This window comes from Lissotriton vulgaris, chromosome 2_1 (genome assembly GCF_964263255.1).
Source record: "Lissotriton vulgaris chromosome 2_1, aLisVul1.2, whole genome shotgun sequence".
Taxonomy (NCBI): Eukaryota; Metazoa; Chordata; class Amphibia; order Caudata; family Salamandridae; genus Lissotriton; species Lissotriton vulgaris.
This window is the reverse complement of record NC_141687.1, coordinates 20699180-20724838: the sequence shown is the minus strand read 5'-3', so window position 1 is coordinate 20724838 and position 25659 is coordinate 20699180.

Below are 25659 nucleotides of genomic sequence, written 5' to 3'. Positions count from 1 at the left end.
TGCATGTTATGAATGCTAATAACTTAACATAACATAACATAACATAACATGGCACAAGGGTGTCGGTGTTGGTAAATGGTTTCCAAAAGGGCACCAGAGAAGGGAGAGAGAGAACAGTGCTACATGTTAGTAGATCTGGTGCTGTTCTGATGTCTCTCACGTTCATGCAAAACAGCACCGTGCTGCAAATGTATTTGCTTCACTGAGTTGCATGATTTGTACATGAATCTGGGTCTTGGTGTTTTCTTTACAAAAATCCTGGTTTAGATAAACGTAACAGAGTGAAAGATGGGTGTTAACAATGTAGTTTAAAACCAACATATCTGCTTTCACCTCATGTAACCCCTAGGTAAACTAATTCATCAGAGAGTTAATGACAGGTATGGACATTGGAGCGCAGATAATAATGGGCCTTACTGGCATAATTCTCTCTAGTGTCATTACTTAATTGTGCGTACTTAAGTGAGAAGTGTAATGTAGAATTTGTGCTATTGTCTTGGTGTAAAATACACCATTGCTTCCAATATGGGACAGAGGGTGCTTTTTGCGCTAAGGAAATGGCACTAAATGCTATAGGACATAAACAGCAGTAGTCGGCCGCGCCTCACTCTCTCTTAGAACGTTGCTCCTGTGCTCCTGCGGTAGGTGTTTTGCCCTACATTACTTTTAATTACACTCACAGGCATAACTGCATAATTCCTGTAAATTTGCAGGATGTGTAATGCGTAATTACTGAAATTACTCCCAGGAGTAAAAATATCACGCTTTGGTGCAATATTCAAGCCTGAAAAACTCAACTCCTTCAATGCAGGTGGGTTTTGTGCCCAGAACCTATCCAAGGTGGTTCACCAGCAGCACAGCAGTGATCTTAGGGCAACAAAAAATGCCTGTTGGTGCAGATATATACTGGTCCATCAATGCAGGTGGGTTGTGTGCCCAGAACCTATCCAAGGTGGTTCACCAGCAGCACAGCACTGATCTCAGGGCAACAAAAAATGCCAGTCGGTGCAGAAATATACTGGTCGCCAGTCCTCATTGTGCTACCACTGTTCCTTATACACAGTACACACCGACCAGGGGAGTCCACTCTGCTTTGTTTGCTTTCATCTGTCATTACTAGGTGCAGAAGACACACTACTGTCACAGATGTCATTGGTAGATGGTTAGCAGTACCCTTAGTGCCTCCGCAAGATCAGAGTGTTCTTAGTGCTGCAGGCAGGGACAGGACATCCTTAGTGCCTCCGGCAGAGACATTTCTTCCTTAGTGCCACTGGCAGGAACAGAGCGTCTCTCCTGTTTAAAGCAGTAAACCCCTAATGCCACTTTTCAACTTTCAGCTCTCGAACATGCTGTTTATTAACCTGAATCCAGCAGTGCTAGAATGTCTTACCAATCCATTTTTTTATATTTAAAATAAATTATTTATTACACACTGTAAAGAAGTCACTATATTAACCTGAGCCTAACCCCTTAGTAGCTATGGCACAGGGCATACATTCTTAACTTGAAGGTAATGAGTAAAGTTTATATTTACTAAATGAATAATACAGTCAAAATGCACAACAATAAAATGTATTTAGTTCATTTTTTCAAATCCAAACTGGATTAGGGAAAAATAAACTAAAGTTTACAAAAAAAGAATTACACATAAAAAATCTAATAAGGGTAAGGTTTATGCAAAAATAATACAGAGAAGCAGTAAGTGCTAATGAAAGTCAATGTTTTGCTCTATTTGAGGATTACTACAAAGGAGCATGGGTTGGATACAATAGTTAGGTTCACATCAGTCAAAGATTTTCCTTATAGACTTTTAGTCATTCAAGTGCCAATTTACCACTGGAGTACACATCTAAAGCCCTCCAATACCTTGTGAGAGGCACTGAGAAATTCAGAGTGTGTCAGGCAGAGGCCAAACAGTAGGGTCCATGACAGGTCTAGTTAGCACTGGCTCAACTGGGAAGTTGCAGGAAAAGGCCTCTTGAAGTTCCATTTGTCATTGTAGCTTTGAAAGGAGGTCAGCCTCATGACCATTAGATATTGTTTCTTTGTTCTGGACAGAGAGGGAAGTACAGGTCCAGTTTACTCAGCTGTTCTCAAGTCTTAGGAGGTTTGATCCTCTTTTGATTTTCCACAAGAATGTTCTGTACTGGATGCCTTGAGGTGCCACATTCATGCCTGGCATGAGCTAATGGGTAGGGGTGTGAGGAATTTGCGTAGTCTCGCTACACAAAGCTATGTGAAACAGTAAAAATTATCCGCAAGCACGCAAAAGTTCAGTAAACATTCGGAATTGCTTGTTCCGCCCATTTGCAATGCTTTTTTCCTGTTTGTGAACGCTGTTTGCGTGCCCGGAGAGAAATATCTTGCGAAAATGCATTTTGAAAGCGTGAACAAGCAAAAAATTCCGGGAAGCTGCAGATGGTGAAAATTTTGGCAATTCCGCGTTCTCCGCAAAACACAAAATTACCCAAATTCTGAAAAATCCACGAGCGGAATGGAATTTACCTCCAATGCCTACTAATGGGTGGGAATGACTCCTGAGCATGCCCTAATCAATGGTTTAAAAGTTAATGGGGCCAACCCAACCTACTTTGGCCATTATCAAGAAGGTGAATTCCTTTGGCCACAATAAACCTTCCAGATCCATACTAACCCCTAAACGACTCTCTGTGGATCCCTTGTTTACAGACTGCCTGACCCCACTCTCATTTCAATGACACCTTACACCCTCTCCTTCACAGACTACATAGTTTCTACCTCAACAACCAATATGACCTCAACACCACCACCCTCCTAGAGAGCCAGCATTGGACTGAAACAATTTGTCACCGCTCCCACTCACTCAGCAGGACAAACATTCAACCCATATTCGCAGGAGGAAACAGCGTCTTCTACCGGCTCACCATGGAACTGGATGGACCATCACTTCATCCTTTAGAAAACCCACCATACAAAATCATGCATGTTGCCCTGCCACAGAAGGAACAAATTCACCTAAGAACACCTCACCTCCAACCTCAGCAGCACTCCACCTCCAACGAGTCCAGATGCAAACGCCGTTGAAAGCAGCCTCCACCGCTAGATCACCAATTGTGCCGACACACTTAACACCCTCCAGAAAGCCACAGAACGATACAACAAGAAAGCTAGCTGGATCACCACAGCACTACAAGAATCCCCATGCTCTCCTGTCGAGAACTTGAAAAGACATGGAGAGACAGCAAAACCCCTGTAATGCACCATGTGGTATTCTGCATTCTGCAATGGACCTGGAATACACTGCCGTGTACCAGATTCCAGAGTAGGACGGTTAGCTCAGGCTTGTTAGGATGTATTATAGCTTGTTCCTGATAATATAATAAATATATAGAAACTACTATGTCTACTGGTCATCTCTAAGGAAGGACATTACACTGGCGACGATCTGGAATTAATTCAGAAAAAAAAGAATATGTTTGTTTTAAATGTGGTTTTCCTGGGCATTTAGCTTCAGATAAACGCTGTCCAGCTATTGGTTAAGAAAGCAAATATTGCAAATCTAGAGGTCATTTTGCTAGGATGTGCAGAAATAGGAAAACATTTAGGAGCAAAAATGTGGAATCTAAGTTTTCAATGTCAGAAAATGTTAAAGAGGTTAATAGTGATGTTGATGATTCTGAATATTTATTGGCTGTTTATTAAATTGATGATACCTGTAGAGATGCACCATTTTGCATGTTACAAATTGGTAACAAAGATATAAAAGTAATGGCTGATTCTGGTGCAAGACTTACGTTAATTGGAGATGAGTGGTTAAAAGAATTTCCTAATGTATCATTGTTTCCACCTGACATCAAACTTGTAGGATATGGTAAAAACCAATTGATGTTTTGGGTTGTTTTGTTTCTAATCTTACTTTCAAAGGTAAAACCATATCAGCAAAAGTCTATGTAGCTAGAGAAGGATCCTGTCTTTTGGGTTGGCCACAACAACGAGACTTGTTGATCACTTTGGATCCTAACCACCCTGATCAAGTATTGGGATATTCTGATGTGATTGCCCAAGTCACCAGTGATATTAAAATTGACTGGGAAAAATGATTTCCTAATGTATTTTCTTCTTAGTTAGGATTATTGAAAACGTTTGTATGTAAAATCATTTTGAAACACAATGCTAATCCTAAAGTCCATAAAGTTAGGAACATGCCATTAGTAATGAGAGATGCTTTAAAAAATGAATTGGAAAGATTGTGTAAATAGGATGTGATAGAAGAAATTGAGTCTTCTGAATGGCTTTCGCCAGTTGTCGTGGTACGTAAATCTAACGGAAAAGTAAGAATATGTGTGGACATGAGAGATCTAAATTCCAATGTGTGGGTTGACAGACATCCTTTACCAAATATCGGGGAAATGTTTGCTAAACTTAAGGATGCTGCAATTTTCTCAACATTGGAATTATCAAATGCGTACCATCAGATTGCATTACATGAGGATATTAAGCATCTTACATCTTTTATAACATCCAAGGGAACTTTTAGGTGTAAAAGGATGCCCTTTGGGCTAGTTTCAGATTCGTTTTCCAGAGGGTGATGTATAAATTGTTTAAAGATGTTGATAACGTTTTGTATTTTCAAGACGACATATTGATCTTTGCGAAAGATGTGAAGCAGCACTCAGAAGTTTTACATAAAGTTCTGTCAATTTTACAAGACAATGGTTTAACCTTAACAAAAGAGAAATGCAAATTTGGGATGGATTCTGTTGATTATTTGGGTCATTCTATAAGTAAAAATGGTATTTCTCCTAAAAGTAAGTTGGTGAAAGAAATTGAAGATGCTCCTGAACCCCAAAATAAAGACCAGTTGAGGTCGTTTCAAGGCCTAGCAGAGTATTATGCTAAATGTATTCCATCTTTTGCAGATAAAACAAAACATATGAGAGACTTAATGAAAAAGCATCAATTGTTTGTGTGGGATTCTTATTGTAATGAAGAATTTCTTATCCTCAAAAAATATAGCTTATGCACCCGCTTTATCCCCTTTTGACACATCTTGTGAGTCTATCATTGTTTCTGATACAAGCAATGTGGGAATCAGTGCAGTGCTTATGCAGAATCAGAATGGTCATCTCGTTACCATAGCATTTGCATCAAGACCCTTAAGAGGTGCTGAAGATAAATATTCCACTCTTGAAAAAGAAACACTTGCTTGTTGGTGGGGGATTGAATATTTTCATAAATATGTATATGGAACACAATTTAAAGTCAGGACTGACCATTGTCCATTAGTAGATTTGTTTACAACAAAGGGTTGTGAAAAAGCAAGTGCTAGAATTGCTAGATGGCAATATAAATTGCAAGATTTTCACTTTAAAGTGGAATATATACCTGGGGTAAAAAATGTCCTAGCTGACTGTTTGTCGAGATTACCCATCAATGACGACAATAGTGTCATTGATGATGCTGATTACGAGAAAGTTGTATCTATTTGTGAAGTCTACAATGGGTGCATAAAAGAAGATCAATGGAAAATTGTGGGTTAAAATCTTTTGTCAAAACTGTTTAGCCTAAGAAATCTGATGTGTCTCAAAGCCTGTTACCTTTTATTCAAATTGCTCATGAGTAATCCATTCAAAATTATATTTTAATGAGGGGGTTACAGTCAGTGGTACCTCGTGATTTCAGGGAAGTTGTTTTGAATATGGCCCATGAAGGACATCCAGGTATGTCTTGTATGAAAAGAAGAATCAGGAGCGAATTTTGGTGGCCTGCTATGGATAGATGCATTATAATAAAAGTTTGTTCTTGTATTGAGTGCAGCATCAGTGATAAGTCACAGAAAACGTTGACTTATGATCATGCTCCGGTTTCAAGACCTACTAATGTGTGGGAATGTGTGTCTCTAGACATTGCTCGACCGATGAGTTTTGATCACAATCCAATTTATGACATTATTTTGATTGATCAATTATCACAATGGCCTGAAGTTAAATTCGTCAGAAGTTTATATTCAATTTTTGAATGAGGTTTTTGAAAAAGAAGGTTTTCCAGTGTCAATTTTAACTGACAATGGGGTGCAATTATCCTCGGTGGAAATGAAGTCATTCCTTGATAATCATGGTATTATACATATGCGTTCTTCTGTTTATTATCCTCAAAAGAATGGAATTGTTGAGCGCTTGATAAGAGTATTGTAGGAAGGATTATAACTTGCTTTAAGTAATGGGAAGAATTGCTATGATGCTGTAAACAAGTTGCTTTGGAATTATAGAAATACTCCAAGTGAATTATCACCTTTTGAAAAAATGAGAGGTAGGAAGAGTTTGTGCAATTTGAGTCAACTTTCGATGAGAGATTTGGTTGTTAATACAGATGGAGCAAATAAAGCGATCATAAGACAGTCACATGTTAGGGATAATGATTTTGACAAGTTTACATTTCGTCCTGTAAATGTCGGCGATTGGGTTTGTGTTAAAAAAGAAAGATTCATTAGAGCAGGTGAATCTCGATTTTCTGATCCTATGAAAGTGGTCAGGGTTGGGAGATAAGTTGTGGAATTGACAGATGGGAATGTGTGGAGTTTTTCAAAAGTTGTAAAAGTTCCTAAAAGAAACAGTTATCAAGCTGTGCCTTCTCAAAACAAAAATATGTCACATAAAAATGTGCATTGGTGCAGGGGTCATCGATGTTCGTATAATGCTGGAAGAAATTGAGTTATGTGAGACAGAGACATGCACCAGGATGGAGTAAAGATTACGTCATGGGTAAATAACTCTTTATGACACAGTGATTAATTTGTGCTTTAATAATAGGATTCATTTTTGTGCAATATTACAGTGTTACTCAATTTTGTGCTATATAAATGTTATTTATAATGATATTTTTGTTAAGATGTATTTCATCTTGTTCTATCAAAGAAGGGGGATGTTTGGTATTCTGCATTCTGCAATGGAATCTGGAATACACTTCTGTGTACCAGATTCCAGAGTAGGATGGTTAGCTCAGGCTTGTTAGGATGTATTATAGCTTGTTCCTGATAATATAATAAATATATGGAAACTACTGTCTACTGGTCATCTCTATGGAAGGACATTATACACCACCTACAGAACAGCCACCACAGCACACCACTAACTCATTAAATCCATAAAGAAGAACTTCCTCCAAGACAGAATCCTCTCCAACACCCGCAAAGTCAAGGAACTATTCTCCATTATTCAGCAGTTCAAGTTTTAGATTGTATGGCGATGTTATGCAAGAATGAAAGGAGAGTTTTGGTGTCCTTCAGGTAAGTATGTTTTCTTTGTATCCATGGTTTCAGAAAATGTCTTGAAGACTCAACCATCTTGGTCTCTATGGACATAGAAAGCTTGTACACAAGCATTCCCCAAGATGCAACCATTACTGTTCTAGCCAAGGCTTTATCGGAGGCGCAATGGGGTTATAATGTCCCACAACAGTTCATTATCGAATGTGCCACACCAGCACTGAAAAGAAATTTCTTTGAGTATGAGAGAAAACTTTTTCTACAAACTACAGGAACTTTGATGGGCTGCACTTTTGCTCCAAGTGTGGCCGATCTGTTTGCGTATGATTTTGAGCAAAAGTACATCTTGGCCACAGACAACCCTTTTGCACCCTGTATATCATGCTGGAAAAGATATATAGACAATGTCTTTGACATCTGACATGGTCCAGAGGGCATCCTGATGGATTTTTTCAAATGGATCAATACCTGTGATGCTAACCTGTGTTTTACCCACACCCATGAAAAGAAGGAAATGGTGTTCCTGGACATAACCATCACAAAAGAGGAAGAAAGGCTTGCCACTAAAACATACTACAAGCCAACATAGAAAAAAAACTCCTAGCCTTCACCAGCTTCCACCCAAGAGCACTCCGGGAAAATCTCCCATATGGACAATACCTTAGGATCAGGAGAAACTGCAGCAGTACCAATGACTATTGCTCCCAAGCTACGGAATTATCAAGGAACCATGGCTACCCTGAACACATCCTGAAAAAAACTTACAAGCGAGCGAGGAATCAGCACAGCGATACACTGTTGAAAGACAACCCCACCAACAAAGAGGAAATCCCGCTGACATGCATGACTACGTACAGTACAGCCTCAAATGCAGTCACAAAAGCAATCAATAAACATTGGAAATTCCTTGAAACTGGGAACAGGAAATGGGATAAACCCCTTTTCTCTATTAAAAGGGCGAGGAGCCTTAAGGATTGCTTGGTCCATACTCGACCTAAAAAGTCTGTGCCTATTTGTAATATACCAGTCCTCAATGCTTGGGGCCAACCCAATATAGTTGGGCACTTCCCCTGTGGGAATTTCAGTATCTGCCATTTGACCACTGCTTGCAAAACATTTGACCTTGAACCCAACAGAACCTGGATCAAAAAAGCCCACACAAACTGCAATTCTAGTAACCTGATATATCTTATCACACGCCCCTGCTGCTTATTCTACTTGGGCATGCCACCAGAAAGATCAAGTAGCACATCTGCGAAAACCGGAGTAATATTGGGTGTAAAAATAATAGAACTAAACTGACCGAACACTTCATGCAGGCCTAATCATACCACCAACGACATACGTTGGACAGTAATTGAGCAACCAGGACCAGGCAAAAATACACAAAGATCCTTCTTCGAGAAAGAGCTTCGCTGGGTATAGCATCTGGCTACCCACAACAGGGAATGAATGATAATATCCTATGAAGTTCAGTATTAAAATGATGATTAACAATTCATAAGGTTACTGTCCCACATACAAATCTATAGTGGCTGCTATCAGTCACCCTCCGACGATCGCCATCTGATACAGCCAGGTAATATTGAATAATATTAGGCCTTCTGCAAGACAGATCCTTTAAGTTGTGGAGCTGTGCCTTCATTGTGGTGTTTCAGAACCAGGAGGCTCTGTTCTCTCCACTAAATTATGATTTCAACAGGCATTAGCAACTTGCCCTATCCCCCTGTGTAAACTACTCACGTAGGTAATTTGTCCATGTGGTATTTTATCCTCACCCACGGAAGCAGGCCCTTTTCCTGCTGTTTTCCCATAGTCATGAGGATATGACATTCTCTGACCCTTTGGCCTATTCATTAACCACATGGTACAGGTACTGCAATGTGTTGCTACATTAATTTTTCTATCCGGCATAAATTGTCATATAATGATTATTAGAACATTGAAATATTGGGAGCTCCATTGAAAACAATGGAGTGCTCTGGGCTTATAATGGCTGGTATAAGCCTGGAGCTCCAACATTCCAATGTTTCTTTGTTCACAGCTCTGGCTGTGAACAAATGCTTCAGGGAGCCTGAGGGGATTCCAATCCCCTCACGCTTCCAAAAGGCTTTGTTTTTTTTGTTAGAACATTCTGTTCTCTAGTGACAGAATGTTCTAATAGCCTTATAGCCCTTCGTAGATGGGCTATACCGCTATTAAAGTCCCTCTCCCTTGTTAAAGACCCTCTCCTTCGGCTCGGGGCCTTTAACGCTGGAGAGGGCCTTTAATAGCTGGTATAGCCCTCTACGGCGGGCTATAAGGCTATAAGATAAGTCTGCATTCAGCCCTGACACTACACCATTAAATGCACGTGGATATCACCGCCGGGGCGTCAGCACGCCTGTCACTAGGTTAGCGATACACTACTATGATATGATTGACGCGCGCGCATGCGCGTTGACGTCATTCTGTCAGCTGTGCCACGCCCTAGAGACCGCAGCGGTACAACTGTCTTTATTTTCTTGATGGAGGATCACAGTCTTTGGGTCATGTAGATGGGCATGACCTAAGCAATGCAGGTGGCTGACTTTGAAGCAATAAGTGACACAGGACGATCCGGTCAACACAAGGTATTTTCCCTAGTGCAAAATCGTAATGATCCTCGTTTTTCTGTTCCCCACCCACCAGCGTGTGACTTTCAGTCACCACCCCCTACCAGGACCCATGCTGTGATAGCACTTCATTTTGAAATGTAAGTTTTCCATCTCCTTAACTTTATTCTCAGCTGTCCTAACCAGAGAATATTTGATCAAACAGGTTTTTCCAATATTACGAATGCAGTTCCAGCATGTTTTCTTAGGCAACTATCTAAGGCAATTCTGAATTGACAATTAGTCACGGTGAGCACCGGCTATAGGATGGTGTACCCTATGACGGAAAAGCATTATTGCGAATTAAACCTGAATAAGTAAACTGGCGCACCTCAAAACTTCACATTTATTGGCAGTAATTGCACATAGAAATCCAAATAGGTAGCTTAACACGCATCACTATGTCTAAATACTCGCACACAAGGCCTCCAACTGCAGGTGACGGTAACTACTCGAGCAGTCTTATTTTATGGGAATTTGCGGTTACACAGGATCGCTCGTGTTTTTGGACTATACACAAGGCAAAATATGTGTATTTGTCATGTGTTGTGTAAGTGTTTTTCAATATCCCTTTCTCCTTACCGATCTACTTACGCATTCAGAAGTGCTCAAGGAGTGATTTTCCCAAACCGTGAGTAATCCGGTTCTTTATGAGTCCATAGGTTAGGGTGCATCTTAGAGAGTGCATACCACCATGGTCCCTGGTCATGAGGAAAGCCTCGCAACTGGCACACAGAGGCTGAAACATGTCGACCTAATGTTTTCTTTCTGGATGTGGCTGATTAATTTATTCAGTCACTGTCCATCACTCACTTTTTAATCTAGTTTTACTACCCTACTATTACATTTTTTAAGAGTAGTAAAACCTATTTTAACACCACTTACTAGCACACAAAACCTGCTCTGCTGTTATCAGGCATTTAAGCACAACAGAGAGGCATTCGGCCTCTCTGGTGGGGCTCCTACGAGGAAGCATGTCACCAATTCGACTGGTGAGTGAGGATAATTTATAAAAACATGAGTGATCCCTGTTTACAGTGCTTGACAGTCTGGCTTCACTCTTCTGTTGTTTATTGTATAAATATGGGGACCCAGACCCCAAGAAGTTAGATCACTTCTGGGAACACAAGACAAACCTTTGCCAAGGTGGAGAACCGAAGGAAGTTGCAGGAGTTGTACTGCCCCTCTGCCAGTGTACTGTTCTTGGGTTGGCCTGCAGTGTTGTCTTCATTGCAGAGGAAAGGAGTAGGAACTTTTACAGAACATTCATCATCTTGCAGAATATTTCTCCAAGGGCTTGATTCGAGTTTGCCTCCTGTCTGAATTCTCAGGGTTACCATAGAGTTCAACCCTTTTTTTGCTTGTTTCTGGAATTTGCTGTTTCAGTTGCTATGGAAGCAATCTGCAAAAGCAACGCCAGCAAACGTCGCTGAAATCTGCATCCGTAGACCAAGGCCTGCTGCTGTGCAGGATCGACTCCGGAACCAACATCATCGTGGAGAAGATCCTAGACGAAGGCGGCCCAGAACTCATCCACATTGTGACATCGTAAGGAACCATGGTGTCGGTGCCATTGTAACATCACCTCCTCTCCGGCCAGGAAGCGGCGCCTCCCCTGTCTGCGCAAGTATCCAAGACACCAACGCATCATCTCCCCTGAAGCTAAGGAACCAACTATGCAACACACCAAGGACAGCACATCTCCCTGACACCGTGAGCTGTCTTTGTTTTTGCTTTCCAAGGTACTTTTCTCTGGTGGTCCATTTTAACTTCAGATCCATTGCCGCACACCTCGCGGTCAGTGCTGTACTTTGGTAACACTTTGACCTTGATGTTGCAATAACTCCAGTGAGGGTTATCTGTTGCTGAAGACTGCTTTAAGTGAAGAAACTATCTTTGAACTGCTTCTACCATCGTGAAGTATTAATTGTGATTACAGTATTGTGGATTTTCTTGTTTGTGGTCTTGTGATAAGTCTATATAAAGAATACTTATTTTATACAACCTGGTATGGTGTCCATCTGTAGTGTTTTCACTGTATTACTGTATATGTTCACAAATGCCCTCCTCCCTAGTCAATAGCATTTAGCTTCTGGTGACCCCATCCGGTACTGAGTTGCTTATTTTCTGGTTCAGGCATTTTGCTCTGGACTATTCTGATTGAAACAGGAGGAAGACTGATTTCCATTTGTCTGGGTCCAAACTGAGGTGCGTGGTGTATAAAATCGTGATGAATTGGGATTTGACCCTGAGTAAGTACCTGTTCTTGGGCTTAATGCAAACATTCTATCCCTCACATCACTTTCTGTATACTTCATTGTTTTGGCCTAAGTGGGACAGGTAAGCCCAGACATGGGCCCCAAGCACACTGTGTAAATGGAACCAAGCTATACCTGGCTGAGGAGCTCTATTAGGAGCAAAACCTGTCCTGGGCTGTTTGTGTTTTAAATCCAGGGAGCTCTTGGCATGGCAGCTCGGGCTGGACTGGTCCCACTAGAGCAGGGTCAAGACTGATTTCCATTTGGCTGGGCCCACACAAAGGAGGCATAGTGTGTAACATAGTGATGCATTGGGATGCCTCCCTGAGAAGTTACCAGTGGCTGAGAGGTGAGTGGTTGAAAAGTATCAGAACAGCATCCATTTTCTTCTTGTGTTTGCTATATTCAAAGTAAGTGGCCACTAGCTAATGAGGAGTGATACTTTGCAATTGGTCGCAAAATGACTGATTTCTGAAGCCCCCACAACATTAAATAATGCTTGTTGGTTCCGCGGCCGCTTTTTATGGACACTTAAAATGGTATAGCAATAACCTGCATGGCTTTATGGAGCTGTCCATGCCAGAGCTGTAAATGATAAATGATGAGCTCCTGCTCTATTTTGTGAATATTTTCTGTGCACTGTTGCGCACAAACATCTTGTGTTGGGATTCAGAGGAATGCCCTGAGATCCTGCATTCCTGCTGGATCCTTGCAAGATGCCCCATGAAGCCAGCTACATGTTTGGCTTTTTTAATAATTTTTTTTAAATACTGTGTTGCCTTGGTGCCCACCCTTAACATCCCACAAAATATTTTATCCTTTGGTTGTGGGAAAAGACACAGGGGTCACATTGCCATATGCAAGTCAAGGAACTTTCCACCTTCCTTTTTTTTGTGAATAGTGATAGCCTTATTATCGGCACAGGAGTGTATATAAAAAGTGATTGATGGAATTCTTGAATTAATCTCAGCAAACACAATAAGAAGGTGGATGGAGTATAAAGCGTTTCAACCCCTCACCTCTAATCAAGAGATCTGGGTTTTATCCATCAATTCTTTTGCTCACTGTGCAATCCCAGTTTGGACCTAGCCATATGAAAAACAGTCTTGACCCTGCTCCTTATTGGCACAGTTTTGCTTGAACTACCAGGCCAGGTCCTTCCTGGACTGGAAACAAGCATCTAGGTCCGGTTTCGGGCTTTCAGCCCTCATCAGCCAGGATAGCTTGATTGCAGTGCCATGGAGTGCACGGGGCCTACATCTGGGTATACCTGTCCCACTCAGGGTGACAAATCAAAAACAACAGTTGATGGACAGAATGCAAAACAATGTTATACATTCACCCCAGTACAGAGATCTGGGCCTAAATCCATTGTGTCTTTGCTCATCATGCCACTCCAGTTTGAACCCACCCATATGCAAATCAGTCTTGACCCTGCGCCCAATGGGAACAGACCAGTCCAAACTGCCAGACCAGGTACTCCCTGGACTGGAAACAAGCGGGCATCGCAGCCGCAAGTTGGAGGTGAGGCAGAGGAAACACAGGAAAGACATCAAAAAGAGAGAAAATTACTATAGGTAGATGGAAGGCTCATACAGTGTCCTTGGGATGCTTCATGACAGGGGCATTGGGGGAGCTAACGACGGCACACAGCCACAGACAGAGTATATGCAATGCTCACACAGGATCCTTGAGAAGCCGCTTGGCAGGGTTGCAGAGGATCAGGCGAGTGGCCAACAAAGGATGCAGGACAAATGGAACGGCAGTAGTAGACCGGGCAGGTCCTAACGGACATTATCGGAACAAATGCTGCAAATCGGCATAAAGGAGCAGCAGCGGGCAGGTCAGGTTTGCTGTGAGAAAATAACAGTTGAGCTGCTCTGAGGGCAAATAGGCTTTGTGTCGGATAGAGAACTGGTAGATTTTAAACCGGGAATTTCAAAATACCCAGTGGGGGAATCCAAGGCTTGCTTCCATTCAGTGTTGTTTAGCACCTTCCCTATGTCGTCCGCCCACTTACCCCGCAGAGCAGTTGGTGGAAAGCCAATGTGTACCCCTGTCTGATAGTTGTTGGTGATCAGCACTTAAGAAGCTCAGCTCCGTTACCAGGGATCCAAATTTGTTCTCCGTGGAGATTCAGGAGCTTTTAATGACTGTGAGGACCATGTACAGTTTATCAACTGCAGGTGGCAAGCGGCGTTGTGAGCTCCATGGCATTAGGATGCCAGTCACGATGGTCGGTGGTTCAGCCATCATGGAGGCCTGGTTCGGCACAGGTCCCTGCCCCGGTCTACAATTGCCTCCAAGAATCAGACTCCCCCAGGCGCTTGGGAGGCAAGACAGGTGAAGAAGAGAGCAGCTGGAAGATCAGCCTCATCCCCAAATCATAGTGGCCAGGGAAGGAGGATGGCCCTCGGTGGTGATTGAGGTGGAAACATGTATACATTCTTATTGTATTTATTGAAACTACATGGTTGTGGAACAAGTAGGAAATGGCTCCATCAGGCTCAGCATAAAAACTAAACTAACAGCAACTACAGAGTATCTGGGCAACACAAGAATTCTCAAAATCAAACAATGGGGAGGAGGAATTTGATGTGTCTATTCATGTTCCTCATTCATATACTACAAAAATCACTAAAGGGGGGGAATGGACAACTTGTAACTGCGTTATCACAGTTTCACATTTAGAACCCTCATATACGCATTGATAGGAATGGTGGCAGTATATCTTGGTTCTCCGCCTTCAAATATGCGTCATTGCATCATTATTGGGTTCAGTTGTGTTGTATGCAAGCCTCAAGCCTGAGGCAACCACTTGAGAGCGCAGTAGTGTCCAGTGATTGGTGGTTAGTCTCACTTATGCATGAAGTGGTCAAAATTACAAATTAAAAAACGTTCCCATATCCATAAAAAAGGAAACTTTAATTAAGGCGTGAATGGGAGAGGTTATTAAAAATATCTATTGGGTATACAGTTGGAGCTGAAGGACTGGGTTCTTTAAGACCCAGCGGTGCCAGGGGACAACACCTGAAACCTTCGTGGGTAACCTGCTCCGGCGTACGAATGACAGAGACACGGGACACTTCCTTCGGCGTCAAAGATTCAAGTTTTATTTACTGCAGGGAAATACAGAAGTCACAGGAAGTACAACGAGTGTAGTTCGGGGAGACTGCTTCAAATTGGTTCTGTGGATCGCTCCTTTTATACATGATTCTCCCATAGGTTTACATTGTACACAAAGGTTTAAGACTTGGTTCCCACAATTATCCCCGAGAGGGGTCGCTTTGGTCACTTTGATACATCCAAGGTCCGGAACATAAGTGCAGAAACATTTGGCGGTTCCCAACTGTAAAAAACCCATCTTCCCACCAGTAGTACATTCCAACCAGCAATAAAACAGATCGAAGAAGGAACAAGAACAGGTGCAGAGGAAGATGGAGACAGTGGGGAGATTGGAAAGGGTGTAAAAGGGGAGGTATCGGGAAACACGAGCTACAGGCATCAAAGGGACGTGCCTAATGAGATGCACGGCTGAGACAATAAACCGGCACGGCGAGATGAGCCTCGAGCGGGGCCATCTGCCTTACAGTATCATCCCCCTCGTCATAAAGACACTTTCAAAGGACATGTGTCTTCCGCAGATATCTTGGGAATCCCAGGGTCGCGAAGCGGACATCGTCCGTTCGCTGGCTACTTGAGGGCAAGAGACAAAAATGGATGCCGCATCTAAGATGGAACCCGTGGGTACAGATGAAAAACCCACGTAACAAACGAACGGTTTAAGTTAGCACAGCGAAACTGCGCACACTTACTAAACTTGTCATTTGCGGTTCATAGATACCAGACTCGACCATATTCGTGCGAGTCGAAAACACCACTTACAATCGTCACGGAACCTCAGACGCTCCTTTTGCCCTCATGTAGGCAAGCACTAGTCGGAATCATACTCGATATTCATCAGACCATCTAGATGTTGCTGTAACATAGCTCTGTCCAACCGAGTCCCCTTGGTAACAGGTGGCTGTCTTATACACGTTGTAGCACAGAGGCCACATAAGGCAGGACCACACTGCACACAAAGGCAACACGTGAACAGGAACGCCACAACGACTCCGATGATCATCAGAATCTTCCAACCCCAAGTCGACATTAGGCCCCAAAACCACCCAAATAGCGTCCAATCCCCTACATCCACGTGTATGGATTCAGAGATCTTATGTAACTTTGAGATGGCTTGATAAACGGTCGGAGCGTTATCCGGAATAAAAATACAGCAGCTCGAATGGATCACCTTACATACCCCACCTCGATCTGCTAAGATCACGTCTAAAACCATACGGTTTTGTAACGTCATAAGTCTATCCGCCTGAAGTTCTGTGGTGATATTACCAAGGGCACTGGCAGTAATATTAGCTGTCGATTCTACCACTCGAGTCAACTGTCTCAGGTTCCTACTATTAACCATAGGCCCCCAAAACGGGAGGAAACCCTTGAAAAAGTCTCCTGCCTCTTGACCGGCAGTATCCTCTTCGCTAATTACGCCTCTCACAACTCTTGTCTTGTGATAGTCTGCGTCTACAGTGAACGTCGGAGGCAACAAATTTGCGATAAAGCATGAGCCCGCAAAGTCGGAGGGCAACCATGCATACGCACGATCATGGCAAACAAAGTAGTTACCCTTGGCAGCCAGAAACACAGGGGACGAGACCATCGGCAGAATGTAATTTTCGGTGCAAGCACTCTCTCCAAGTCGGGCTTTCGATCTTCGGCCACGACCCATTAAACAAAATTTACCAATGTGGGGTACGACCCATATCGGAGGTGAGCTTTTAAGCTGTTTATCACTCGTGAGCGCACTGTAATCAACCTTACTCAGGACCCTATAGGCTTGTACCTCTTCCTCTGGGATGAGTGACGGCTCATAGATATCTTTATCTAAGTCTTCTATCGCTATGGACAAAGGCTTATAATACGAGCCAAGGCCAAAGTAGGGAGAACGTGGCTCTCGACTGGGGTGAGAATCTAGTGCGCTTCGAAACATTGTTTGGAATGCTCGAGCTGACCCCTGGGAACTATACGGTAAGACCAAATATGGAATTCCCTTATCAGTGGTATGTGGCATCAACCCACACACCCAACAATTGGTAGTGTTAACCACTAACTGGTGCTGGTGAAGGAGCTGAATAAAGGAATTATTGCGGAATTCTGCACGTCTAGCCTGCTCGTGTTCAGGTAAGATATGGAAAGAATGAGGAGATGCAGTGGAGGTAAGTTTAGGGTCAGAAGTAGGAGTAGGTATGGCAGAAGGTAAGAAGTAAGACATCGTGTAATACACCCCACCCGCCAATAGTGCAGAAACAGTCAAAAGCAATACGAATATTTGAAACACAAAACATTTGGTACGACTAAGTTGTTGTAACTTGAACCTTTGCGCCTGAGCTTCTTCCAAGTCCATCAGCTTCGAAAACGCCATCCCCTATGACCGTCCGCAACGTTTCTTGACGCACTTCGTTCTGTGTAGCAGTGGTCAATCCCCAGGAGTTCCCAGGAACCGACGGTCTTTAACCTAGCGTCAAGACCTGCTAACCAGAAGGAAGTACACGCGCGGCCCTACGGCCTTTATTCACAATGTATACGTAAAATGTCTCTCAGCTGTGGAAGCAAAAATATATGTGGAACAAAACTCAATATATATACAAAAATGATTACAATGATACGGGGGTTCAAACTGATCGTGTAGAACGGGATAATGCACTTGTCAAAAGGGCAGAACGGAATATTTTTATTTGTCCTTAGAGCTAGAACGCAAAAAGTATCGAGTTTTCCCAGGACGTGTATGTTCATCAAACAATGGATCCGATGAGGGAACAGAGTCCTGTTGATCAGTCGAATGTTCTGGTCTCGAGTCTTTTGATGACAAATGTTCAACAGTGTCCTTCTGCTGCACTGAGGATTCTCCGACAGGTTGTGCGTCGCTAAAAGGTACAAACGCCGGCAATCCTTCGGATTCAGATGAAGCAATGCCCCTCCTCACCCACGAGTCTGCCGGTAAAGGAATAGGAACTTTCTTCGTATGGGTGGCATGCACCCAATTTTTCCGGCCCTCTAGACGAACAGCAGTCCTCGTGGCAAGGAGGACCTGGTAGGGTCCAGTAAACCGGGGTTCCAAGTTCTTCTTGCGGGCAAAATTTCTGGTTACCACCCAGTCTCCGGGCTGGAGCTGGTGGCCTGGACCCTCCGTCTGCGTCGGCAATGCTTCGTAAACCTGTTGGTGAATTAACCTCAGTTTAGCAGTCAGATCATGAAGATAGTCAATCAACATTGGGTATTCGAGACTGGAGAACACACCCGGTCTAGGGACCCCCCACACATTTGCAGGACGACCGAACACTATTTCATAGGGGCTAAGCCCTACTCGTTAGTGTACGGTTGCCCTAGTTGACAATAAAGCTAAGGGTAAAGCATCAGGCCACGAAAGACCAGTCGTAGCCTGAATCTTCGCTAGCTTCAGTTTAAGGGTGCCATTGTACCCTTCAACCAAACCAGCTGACTGGGGATGATTGGCGCTATGGAATTTTTGATTAATTCCAAGGCCCTTACACACACTCTTCATCACACTCCCCACAAACTCACTTCCGTTATCAGACCATACAATCCGAGGCATTCCATACCGAGGGAAGTATTCCTTCAGTAGGATTTTCGCAGTCGACAGGGCAGTATTGTCTTTAAGAGGGTAGGCTTCAATCCATCGGGAGAACGCGCAAACCACAACTAAAACGTATTTCAGGTTATTGCATCGCTCCATATGGATGAAGTCTAACTGGATCACCTCAAAAGGACATGAAGGGGGAGCAAAACTACCAGGAGGAGTTGGGGTTCCCTTACCAGGATTGTACAACATACATACCATACAATTCTTAACCAATCGTTCAGCACATTTCGTGATACCATCATTCTTCCACACAGGGGACAGCAACTTACAAATACCTTTCACGCTAATATGTGCTAACCCATGTGCCATTGTCACAACAGCTAGCACATACGCATCCGGTAACATCCATCTCTTATGTTCCGACAAATCAACCCAACAACCATTCGCATCCAACTTTCCCGTACTTTCTTTCCACTTCGTCTTTTCAGTCTCGGTGGCCTCATTCTGAATTGCTTTCACACTCTCGATAGTGTCCTCACACATACTCGATTCTGTAGGCCACCTAACCGAACTCGTCACATACATTCTAGTGCTAAGATTCCGGGCAGTCTCCTTAGCAATCTCATCCGCAAAGGCATTACCACGACCAACATCGTCCGTCACCTTACGATGCGCACTACATTTAACAATCGCTACCTGCTTAGGCAACGTAAGTGCATCCAAAAGATCATTCACAAGTTGTCCATGCTGAATCTTCGTACCATGCGATGTCATAAAACCTCTCTCTCTCCACAACCGTCCAAAATTATGAGCGACGCCAAACGCATATTGGCTGTCGGTAAACACATTCACACGTTTCCCTTTTGCTAACACACACGCTCTAGTTAGAGCGATCAGCTCTGCAGCCTGGGCAGAGTTCTGATTCAATCTCGCAGTTTCCACAACAGTATTCAAAGTCACAACAGCATACGCAGTAGTCACATCACCATTCGGCAATTTAAAACATGAACCATCCACATACAACGTTCCATCTGGATCTTCCAAAGGAGTGTTTTTAAGGTCCACTCGACCTTTTGTTTCCTCTTCGGTCCTCAAATAGCAGTCATGAGCTGCTATTTCATCTGACTCTGTGCTAAGTGGTAACAAAGTCGCCGGGTTCAGAACATTACAACGTTTTATCTGAACATGACTTGCCAACAGCGTCAACTCGTACCCAGACAACCTCGCACTCGTCAAGTGCTGAGTTTTCGTACGATTCAAAAGAGTGTCGACTGCATGCGGAACAATCACCGTAAGCATATTATCCATGACCAATCCTGCTGATTGTCGGATGGACACCGCAGCTGCGCTGTTGCTCTCAAACAACTCGGCAATGCTCTAGCTACCGGGTCCAAGGTCGAGGAAAAATATGCACATGGACGTTGCTTACCACCAAAAGGTTGCATTAAGACACTCAAAGCACAACCTTCCCTCTCGTGAACATATAGTGTAAACGGCTTACTATAGTCAGGAGTACCTAACACAGGAGCCGAACACAATGAGTCACGTAATTCAGAAAAACTATTCTGACATTCCTCCGTCCATGGTAAAGGAGTTGAAACATCCTTGCATGTAAGAGCCACCAATGGTTTCGCTAGCAATGAAAAATTTGGAATCCATTGCCTGCAATACGACGTGATACCTAGAAAGGCACGCACATCTCGTTGGGTTGTTGGCACAGCCATTCGCGCAATCGCTGCAATTCTCTCTGGGGTCAACCGTCTTCCCTCCTTTGACAATAAGTGACCGAGATAGGTTACTTCTTGACAACAATATTGGAGTTTAGAAGGTGACACCTTGTGATGTAAGTCACAGAGATGATGCAGCAACGACACCGTAGCAATTTTGCAAATGTCCTGACTATCTGCTGCTACCAATAAGTCATCGACATATTGGATTAAGGCCGCACCAGCCGGCAACGAAAACGCATCCAGTTGACCCTTCAAGGCTTGACTGTAAATCGATGGACTTTCACAGTAGCCCTGAGGAGCGCGTTTAAACCGGAAGCTGCGTCCACCAAGAGAGAAACCAAAAAGGTCTCTGCTTTCTTCTGCGATTGGAATGCTGAAAAACGCATTCTTCAAATCAATCACCGAAAACCAAGATGCAGAAGCTGGAATCAGAGTCAGTAGTGCCGTGATGTCAGGCACAACGGGGAACTGAGGAATCACGATTTTATTTACCTCCCGTAAATCGATAACAAAACGATAAACAGGTGGTTTTGAGGGATCAGTACGTTTTAGAATGGGCAGTACAGGGCTGTTGCACACGTTTCCCCGTGTTTCTTCAATAACATCTTTCTCGATTAAATCATAGATGATCGCTAACAGTGCTCGTTCACCATCAAGAGAGATACGATACTGGGGAATACGTGGCAACCGTACATTGGATTTCAGCTGAACAACATAAGGGGAAATGTCAAGCAGGCCCACGTCGTTGGGACCTGTTGCCCACAAAGATGCAGGAAGAGAACTCAATTCCGGTGGAAGCTTATCGAGAGATAAGTACATAGGAGAGACAACCCTCTCTCCTAACGTAAGCTTTACACCCGCAGGAGAACAATACAGAGTTGCATACAAACGTTTTAGCAAATCCAGGCCCAAAAGATTTTCACCACAACCCGTAGTTAAAATCAACGGAGCTTGAAGCTCACGAGGCCCAATTGTAAGGGGCAAAGGGCGCGAAACTGGATTGCTAACGGGGGCGCCAGAGAATCCTACGGAAACATTTGTTAAGCCAGACAAAGGTGCGCCAGGGAGTTTCGAATGCATTATGGAACTTTTCGCTGCACCAGTGTCCAACAGAAAAGGCTCAACGACGCCCGATGTAGGAACTGCGACGTAAGGCCCTCTCTGATCAACCGGAACTGATACCACTCCCTCTCCTTGTCTATGGCTATCCTAGTAATTACTGTCATCATTTTCCTGTTTGACGTAATAATCGTCTACATTGTACTGCGCAGATCGTCCTTGCGATGATCCACGTTGATCGAAACAGTTGTTAGAATTTGGTGAGTTATCTGAACGGTCGTTTTGAGCACCACGACCTCTACCACGTGATGTCTGCTGAGAACCACCACGACCTCCTCTAGATGAGTTACCAGTATTACGATCGTTTAGAACAGGACAGTTAAATTTTAGATGACCCTCCTGTCTACAATAAGCATATTGATTGTACCCTAATGAAGATCTTTGGGAAGAGGAGTCATTTCGAGATTGTGATCTATTTGATTGCGACTGCGGTCTATTTTGCTGCGAAGTATTCTGATTCGAACGCGGAGGATAGGCCTGCTGCAACAACACTTTTGTTTTAAGTTCTTTCGTCTTTTTATCAGCGCGGTCGTTCTCCTCTTTTTCTCTGTTCTCATAATACTGTGCCGTAGCCAATATTTGAGCCGAGGTAGAAACGGCCCACGCACTCTCAGAGTTTTTTAATTTATTGCTCAAATCGGGCAATAAGTTAGAGACAAATTTGTCCACGAGCAACCGCTGACCACCCTCAGTGCCCATATCCTGACCACTATGATCGATGAATGCCTCCTCGAATCTCGTAAAGAAATCAGAGACACTCTCATCCTTTTTCTGTTTACAAGCTAACAGTTTGTCCCAGTTCACCCTCATAGCTGGCATAAGAGTTTTCATTAAGGTAATTATTCTCTGAGGGAGAGCAGCAATCAACTGTTCGGGTTTAGCACCACCAGTTTGCAACCCATCCGCCGCTATAAGGGCAGCCCAATCACCACCTAATTCGTTCGGATGATTCTCCTGACGAATCTTAGCCCATACCGGTTGAGGTACGACATTGCCGAACAGCATATCGATATCGGCAAGATTCATTATCGTAGCATCTACAAGCTGCGATAATTCTTTATAATACCCTGCAGGATTTTTGCGAGGGTCAGGCAAAGATTGCTTCACCTGTAACACTTCAGAGCGTTTCCATGGGAGATGTATCCATACTCTCTGGAAATGCGGCGGAACAATAGGAACAGCGGCATTATCACCGGGCATCCACACAGGTGGAACTTCCCGCATAGGAAACTGACCGGACGCATCTAACTGCCTCTCAACATCCTCAACAAACAAAGCTTAAGGTATAGGAGCGAGACGGAAAGATAACAACCGCTCAACAGCACGTCGAACATTAGTATCCACTATCAGTCCATTCGAGAACTGAAGCTGTAGATCAGACAAAGCGGTCAACACCTCGTCAGGTGCATCGGCCGATATCTGATCACGCAGAACCTTGCACATTTCTTCGAACACGTATCTGTGTGTCGGTTCATTGAATTGGCAAAACGTATCGAGTACAACACGTGGAGGATTTCTAAGAGGGTGCGTCATCCAACCCATCGCCATATTGTATAGCGAAGCACGTTCCCTATTACCGGGAAGCTGACTACCTCTCTGAGGACCATCTGAACCAGCGGACCCAAAAACAGGTCCGAGAGAATGGAAAAAACTAGCCGCAACAGGAGGAGTACGACTACGAGTAGATGGAGAAGTATAGCACAAAGGACTAACAGGAGAAGGGGTAGAAACAGAAGCAACAACAGGGGTTAATAGAGCAGGAGCAGTAGCGGGAGCAGGAGTGTGTGGAAGCGGAGGAGCAGTAGGAATAGCAGTAGGCAAAGGAGCGGGAACAGTCGGAAGAACGGGTGCAGGTTGAGGAACAGGTTGAGGAATAGGCACAGGGGGAACCACAGGAGCTGCGGTACCCTGTACATACGGAGGTGGCGACTTCATAAGATAAGACATTAAAGGATCCTCAACTGATTCTTCCTTCTTATCCGACTCCGTAGGCAAAGCAGGATAGCACTTATCTATGGACATACGCTGTAGCCTATCAAACACTTCCTTTTCCTTAACCTCCTTATCACGCTGAAAATGCTCTGCTTTCTTTACAATGGTAGCAACACCATCTCTCTGATTACGTTTAGTCTGTCTGATCTCTTTCTGTCGGGCTTCTTTACGCCACAACCGAAAGGCATCAAACATGGCCGGCCTTGACTTTCTCTCAAACAATTTAGCCTCAAGATTATCTAAGATCGTTGTCTCAAAACTACCATGAGGTGGCCAACTAAGGGCACCATCTTTTTTGGTATAACGGATCCAGTAATCATTAAAAGTAATCGGGCCTAGCCCGTGTTTGCTGTACAGCTCATAAGTTGGAGTTCCAACCGGAGGTATCGGACACGAGTCCTCCAGTCGGGAATCCGTACCACAACGTCTGCAACAACTAAACAAAGTACTGCGACCAGGCATCTTGCACACTAGCCGAGTTTCACAAACGTCAAGGGTTACGGGATTCACCAAGTCCCTGCAAAGAGCAAAAACCCTCGGTTTTTGGCGACTGCAGACGTCAAATATCACAACAAAGTACCTAGAACCACAAATGCAATGGAACCATGCAACAACTAAGCAACCACAACCAAGAACTCTGGGAGCGACCCACAAATACTTAACTCAAAGATCGATGGCGTCACCAGGAAGGCCCGTCAATCGTCTCGCTATACCAAGGTCTACGCCAGGCGCCAAAACAGGTCTACAGTCAGGGCAGCAGTCCGTCGCAGCCGTCAGGAGGCGGGAATCTTCGCGGGAAAAGTCTTCGTGCCACTTGTTTCGACAACAGGATCGACGAAGCGGAGTGCACCTTCCCTCGGAGATTTCACACGAAGTTCCTCACGATCGTCGGGCTTGGACCGGTACCACTGATGCAGCCCCACGTTGGGCGCCAACTGAAGGACTGGGTTCTTTAAGACCCAGCGGTGCCAGGGGACAACACCTGAAACCTTCGTGGGTAACCTGCTCCGGCGTACGAATGACAGAGACACGGGACACTTCCTTCGGCGTCAAAGATTCAAGTTTTATTTACTGCAGGGAAATACAGAAGTCACAGGAAGTACAACGAGTGTAGTTCGGGGAGACAGCTTCAAATTGGTTCTGTGGATCGCTCCTTTTATACATGATTCTCCCATAGGTTTACATTGTTCACAAAGGTTTACGACTTGGTTCCCACAATTATCCCCGAGAGGGGTCGCTTTGGTCACTTTGATACATCCAAGGTCCGGAACATAAGTGCAGAAACATTTGGCGGTTCCCAACTGTAAAAAACCCATCTTCCCACCAGTAGTACATTCCAATCAGCAATAAAACAGATCGAAGAAGGAACAAGAACAGGTGCAGAGGAAGATGGAGACAGTGGGGAGATTGGAAAGGGTGTAAAAGGGGAGGTATCGGGAAACACGAGCTACAGGCATCAAAGGGACGTGCCTAATGAGATGCACGGCTGAGACAATAAACCGGCACGGCGAGATGAGCCTCGAGCGGGGCCATCTGCCTTACAGTATCATCCCCCTCGTCATAAAGACACTTTCAAAGGACATGTGTCTTCCGCAGATATCTTGGGAATCCCAGGGTCGCGAAGCGGACAACGTCCGTTCGCTGGCTACTTGAGGGCAAGAGACAAAAATGGATGCCGCATCTAAGATGGAACCCGTGGGTACAGATGAAAAACCCACGTAACAAACGAACGGTTTAAGTTAGCACAGCGAAACTGCGCACACTTACTAAACTTGTCATTTGCGGTTCATAGATACCAGACTCGACCATATTCGTGCGAGTCGAAAACACCACTTACAATCGTCACGGAACCTCAGAGCGTGTAACTGGATCCACTATACCCTATATTCGGTTAGGTCGACATGTTTCTGCCCCACTGTGCCCGGCCGGGTCTATGGAGCATTCATCAGGACAAGAACAATTGTACTCACACGATTTGTGCAGCTGCAATAGTGGACTATCTTGTTGCCACTGTATTTTCAATTGAGGT